Genomic DNA, 6,670 nt, shown 5'->3' on the forward strand with positions numbered 1-6,670 from the left:
TCAGACTGATTCAGATACTGCTACTCACCTGAGAGCATTCTTAGCTGTGTTGCTGTTGATGATAGGATCAGTCCCTAGGTTTTTGGTTTTGCTTTGGTCTGCGCATACCCAGATTAAAGGCAGAATTTTGTCTGGTAAGATCATATTTTGCATTGTAAATGAGCATACTGCTGATGATTTAAGTGTTAATAGGATGACGAAAGTGTCTGCTAATCTGAGTGAAAATTCACTTGAGCAGTGGGAGGAACTTGATCCAGACCCAAGTCCTATAAGTGTGTCTTTTTGGTAGCGTTCAGTTGAAATCTGGAGTGGAATAGCAGATTTTTTGTCATTATGGTCAAAACCTTAACAGCTCTAGCGACATTAATCAGGGTCAAACTGCTAAGGTTTTTGGTGAGTTTTCAAATTTCTCAGCGTTTTTGAAAAACAAAGAGAGCAGAGTCCCTGTTCTGAAGAGCTCTTTGCTCACTGCTGTCTGCAGCACTGCTGACCCACTCCCCCAGGACCGTCGCTGGCTCTGCCGAAGCTCTGGGGATCTGGGAGCTGCATGTCCTAGGCAATGGGCGGGAACCCTTCCCTGGAGGTGTGGGGCACCGCTTCCACCTTGGTACAGCTATAGTAAAACATGAGTTTATATCAATGCTGTAAATCTGTTTTATTAGCACAGCTGCCATTTCCAACACTTCCACTTCTGATTTATGTTGGTGAGAAGGCTTGGTGGGAAGCGCGACAGCTGCAGTAGCTTCTTGCTAGATGAGTAAATGTTGTACCTCTGATAGTCTCCAACCTTTTCATCTGGGCCTATGTTCTCCCTCCCTGTTAGACTTTTTCACACACTCGCTCCAAATCTTGCTCGCATCGGAAGCATGAAGTAAAAGCGATCCCCAGGGAAAAACCCGGACGTAAGGGTACAGCAGCAGTTGTGGAACGGCTCTGCTTTTCCTCGCCTTGGCTTCCTTGCCGTGGGGAGGCTGTTGGGGTGCACTCATGACAGGTGAGGGGTCAGCCCCCAAGGAGGTCTGAGCTTTCATGTTTTTGTGGCGAGTAGGTCAGTCTCGTTGTCTTAGAGGTGAGGGAGAACTATGGTGTGTAAGCCACTTTTTGCGTAGGCTGATAAGGTGACAAAATGAAGAAATAGACTTTGCCAATCTGTAGGCTAAGCTGTTATTCTGGTATCGATATGTTAATTAGGAGTTGTTTCTATACCCAGCGAACAAAGCTTTATCAACAGCTAGTGAGTAGCTGCAATTTAGACCGGGGTGGGGGGGAATCCTTTTGTTAGTTCAATATGTCATCTAAGGAAATGGTTTAACTGTCTGTATAGAATTTTTCTTGTTGGGAGTCTCATCTCTGTCAGGAATTGTTAGTGTAACCGAACTGATACAGCTTCTGCAGCGCAGGTTAGCCCTCTACTTTCTGGCTTTGCCTTAGTCCCAGATTGACCTGTTAAATGGGCTCTGCCTGCTTTTAACTGGAAAAGTTCAAACTTGACTTTGCATTCTTGGCTGGAGTGACCTTTTTAGTGGAGCATGACTATGAAGTTACAGTAATTGCATGGTTTGTTTTCCTTAGAAAAAAGGATTCAAACTGCAACTGTAGTGAGTGCATGTGCAGGTGAGGTATTCTGTGGGGAAAGAGGCTCTAAGTGAAATAGCGTTGATACTATGTTCACCTTGCTATGTAATATCATCCAAATGGTGACTTTAAGCTCATGAGCTACTTAATAAACAGTTTGAATAAATAGAGAGTTCATCAGCATTGACTCAAGCTTGGGGAAGTGTTTAAAAGTATTTGGGGGGAGGGGCCAATAGTAAATAGTGGCTACCATCGTTTAGTAGCCATATTTCATCAGTTTGGAAAATGTATTTCTTGTGTGGCTGGAGCTTGAAGATGGATGTAAAGGGGCAATCTGAACACTAACAGAGGGAAACGATGATAGTAGCTGTAGTTGCGATGCCTTCAACAGCTGAAAATAGAGTGAGGGGAAAAAAATGCTTGTCCTTGTTCTAAGTTTGTTTCATAAAGTTTGTTAAAAGAATCAGAAATGGGGGTGGTTGTCATGCTACGTGTGTGAGGAGAGGGGATTTTTTGTTCTGTTTCTCCAATGTGATTAGGTCTGTCCAACTCTTACTCTGTCAAAAACTTGAGAGGACCCCAAACTGTTGGAATTGCTTAGTTTTCTCAGATTCAGCCGCCTGGGTTTTATGCGTAGTAGAGAGTATACAGGTGATGTCAGGAAGTACGTCACTGGCAGGCACTTGGGGGATTGAGAGAAACAGGCTACCTTATACAGTGTATAGCTACGGCAAAATAATTTTCTAAGGCTGACAAAGATCTTTGCTTTCCTGCTGATTGTAAAGAATTACAGTCTCTTAAAAATCCTTTTCTCATCTGGAGCTATGCTACATTTCAGGACACTTTTTGCCCCTCCTAGATAGTTAAGACAGACAGTTAAGCTTCCTTTCCCCCCCCCCCCCCCACCCCAGGACAATGAATGTTTTGGGCAGTGGTTTTGGCTTTTAAACCCCGTGCATATCTCTTACTGTATCTGGCTACCTCAGATTCTGAGTTTCTTTTTGGCAGTTGTCACGCTAGTATCATGAACCAGTCTGTAGACAAGGATAATAAGACTCCTGGCAGATGTTAAATGCTGTCCAGTGAAGGAAGGTAGTGCGTGACAGATCAGTAGTTTCCAGCCTGCAGACTTTCCTTTAACTGTATCTTGATGGTCTGGGGAAAGTGACTGAGAAAAGTAAGCTGACAAGCTCAATACACCAGTGCCTTTTGCCATTTCTAAATTGCTCTATGCAAGAAGGGTCCGTAACTTGGAAAAGGTTCACCACAACCATTATCAGTAGTACCAAGGACATCCATCTGTGCCTTGTCCTAATGTCTGGTACATTCCTTTACAAGGCAACTTTGTTGCTCACCTGTCAGTAAACTAACTTATTTAGGTGGGCACAAAGTATCTGGCTTTTTTCCCCCCTTACTAAAGTTTGAGCTGAAGTTCGTTCAGTGCCCAGGATGAAGGTAGGACAGGGAAGGAGAGGCTCTTTCTTACCTGTATTAGTGTTTCTGTATTTTTGTTTCAGGTGGGTGCTTGAAGTTGGCAAGAATGCTGTCCTTCCCATCGAAGCTCCTATGTGCTGGCTGGACTGAATATACATTATTTTTGCTGAGAGCTCTAGGGAGGTGTCGCATATGTGCAGCTACTCATCCAGCCAGTGGGGCTGATGTGCTGAACAGCACAATTGAGAACAGGGACTGATGCTGTAGTCAGTAGAGCTATTACCCCACAAAAGTGGGACTGGAAGTCAGGAGTCCCAACTCTCTCCGCATTCTTTGCTGTTTTACAAATAGTCTTATGACAACTTTCTAGCAGATCCGCCAAAGAAAATAATCTGTAAGTTGTCCTTTACCTCATCTGATGGAAGAAAGCACAGATAGAACCAGCCTGCACAGTTGGAATCCTTATAAAGGATGGTCTAACAAGGTTCCATATAAACAGAATTTTGCCTGTCAGTCTTGATGTTTTTTAAAAAGGTTAAAATTTTAGAGTTCTGGATATACCAGGATTCCTCTCTGGTTTTCCTTGTATATTCAGTATTTATTGCTATTGCATCTTTCACCATGCTCCCCCATCCCTCCCCGGTGACCCTTACTGGTTAGAATAGGCCCATTTTTGTGAAGACTCGAACTGTGTGGTGAAGACGGTTCTTTTCAGTTATGCTGTGAAGGTGTGCGGTGGGTGAGGCAGATGAAAGAGAGGTGTGTTCTCACGGCTAAGGAAGTTGTGTGTTACTTCTGGAACTGGTCTCATCTTGCCTCTGCCATAAAACTTCCTCCTGGGCAGGCCAGGCGTACACTTGCACAGGGTCCTCAGAGATCTCCAGCTTGAAGCAGAAACGACTGCAGGTGGGGAGAGTTTCCCAAGTACTGTCTGGTTGCAGGAGGGCTCTGCTTTCTGTGTATATTGTGCTGTGAAAGTGCATGTTGGGTTCTTGGTGCACTCAACTTTGCAGCTTGGTCTCGGTCCTCTGTGTGTATACAGCAAGAATATACTCACTTAGTAAGAGATTGTATGGTTAGTTGCTAAAACAAAAACCCCTCCTACTTTGATGCAGCTGCCAATGCGTATATTGTGAAAAAGATGGATACGAAGTTTTAATGTACAGTTAAGGCTTAACTGAAGCTGCAAAACTGTGAATAGCCATCTGTCCTGGTTTTGGCTGGGATGGAGTTAATTCTCTTTCTAGTAGCTGGTATAGTGCTGTGTTTTGGATTCAGTATGAGAAGAATGCTGATAACACACTGATGTTTTCAGTTGTTGCTAAGTCATGTTTAGACTAAGTCAAGGATTTTTCAGCTTCCCATGCCCAGCCAGCGAGAAAGCTGGAGGGGCACAAGAAGTTGGGAGAGGACACAGCCAGGGCAGCTGACACAAACTGGCCAAAGGGGTATTCCATACCATGGGATGTCATGTCTAGTATATAAACTGGGGGGAGTTGGCCTGGGTGGATCACTGCTTGGGAATTAACCGGGCATCGGTCAGCAAGTGGTGAGCAATTGCATTGTGCATCACTTGTTTTGTATATTCCAATTCTTTTATTATTGTTACTGTCATTTTATTATTTTATTATTAGTTTCTTCCTTTCTGTTCTATTAAACTGTTCTTATCTCAACTCCTGAGTTTTTACTTTTTTTTTGTTCCGATTCTCTCCCCCATCCCACTGGGTGGGGGGAAGTGAACGGGCGGCTGTGTGGGGCTTAGTTGCTGGCTGGGGTTAAGCCAGCACAGTAAATGGGGTTGGGGGCTTGGCGGGAAGAAGAGAGTGTGATTTTTATGGCTACAATTTTATGTGCTGATATAAACTGATTGAAGGTTTCAAAAGTAACCGTGCTTCTCTTGTTTTGAGGTGTTTGACTTAGTAACTCTTAAATACAGTCCCAAGACAGAACACTTGAGATAATTGAGCCTAGGCACTTTATGCTTTTAAAGAGCATCTAGGAGTCCTCAAATGACTTTGTTAAAACCACTTTTCCTGATAGATGCAGTTGGCCTGCAAATTTACATTTTAGCAATTTAGCTGAAATACTGAAACACTAAGCATGAGATGAATGGGAACTTACGTTCTTGAGCATACTACACTCAAATAGGGAAAAAAAGCACCTATTTGTCTAAAGGGGTGCAAAATGTTTGCTACAAAAATTGCAATTAAAATGTAACCTAATTCTCTGTTACTGGACTTAAGTGGTGTGTGGCAAGTTTTTCTGCTGCGTGAAGAATCTGATGGACTATTTCCATAACCCTGTGTAAGGTGGGAGATCAGTGCTGAGGAGCTGTTCCAGTGTGCTCCAAGACTGTCACCAAGCTGTTCTGCTGACCAATTAACTTTCCTGAGTGGGGCTGATGGTTCAGACCCTCTCAGCAGCCCGGAGAACTGGTAGCCGAGCTGTTCCAGAACCAGGGTCTCCAGGTATGACCTATTCTGATTCTGAGGAACAAGCCTACTCTTTAAGAGCAGCTGCTGCTGCTTAAGAGACTCCCATGGCACTGGTAACATAATTTATGGCAAAAGGATGGCTTGTAGTCAGATGTTTTTCATAGCTCTGCCTGACTTTATTCCCCCATCATGTATGCATGTAATGTATTCAACAGGAGCCTAGTATCGCACTCGGAAATACTGTTTTCAGGTGAAGAGAGAGCAGTAAGCTACTGCAAATGTGGTTGTGCTTCTAGCCTGAACTTAAGTCATCATGGCTCGCTAATGATGTTTCAGGAGCTTTTAACAAAATTCTTGGGTTACGTTCCTGAAGCAATACACTGGACTGACCTGACTTTGAAAAAGGTGATAAAATAGTGGCTGTATAGTAGTTCCTGAAAACACATTTAGAAAGAGAAGTTGCTGGGGAAAAAAAAAATCCCCTCATCCTCTCATAAGGGTAAGTGATAACATTCTGGAGATAGCCATCTACAGACCTGTAGAGTAGGAATAGATTTAAGAAAAAAAAAGCAACCCACACTTTTACCTTAGAGGATAATTAAGACATCTCACCCTATGCTAATTCACTGCTTGCAACTTGTACTGATAAGAATCAGGTAAGATGATAAGGTGGACAGTCTAGTAATAGAGAAATTTTGTGACTCTTACGTTGATTCATCATTCTGCTACAGCTTCCTGTGACCTCAGATAAAGTTCAACTAGTTCCCCTTTCATATAAATACCTTCTAAATAAATGTATTCCTGTACAAGTATGTAAATACCCTTTTGTGATGGGGTAGAACATAACATCAAATATACCTGCCGGGTATATTAAAATCATGCCAGGTAACTTGAGAAGAACACATAGTAGTGCTGTTTCCAAGCTTGGGACAGTGTTGCAGCTATCCAAGAAGGAGCTGAGGAAAATTTCATAATCAGTCAGAAATGCATGAAGTAGCTAAGTACTCAGCGTCCTTTTAACTGTGAGGGCGACAAGGCAGCGGAGTCCTTCACCAAATACATACAGTCAGCACAGAAAGGATCCAACCTTCTGTCCTTGCTTATTAAGAAGAAAAAGCTAAATCTCTGCATGCATCCAGGCCTACTCACTAGAAAACTTCCCCTGCAAATGTGTCATTAGTATCTCAGCTTTACACTACCACATCTATAGATTAAGACTTCTCTAA

Source organism: Haliaeetus albicilla, chromosome 7, assembly GCF_947461875.1.
Source record: "Haliaeetus albicilla chromosome 7, bHalAlb1.1, whole genome shotgun sequence".
NCBI classification, from domain to species: Eukaryota; Metazoa; Chordata; class Aves; order Accipitriformes; family Accipitridae; genus Haliaeetus; species Haliaeetus albicilla.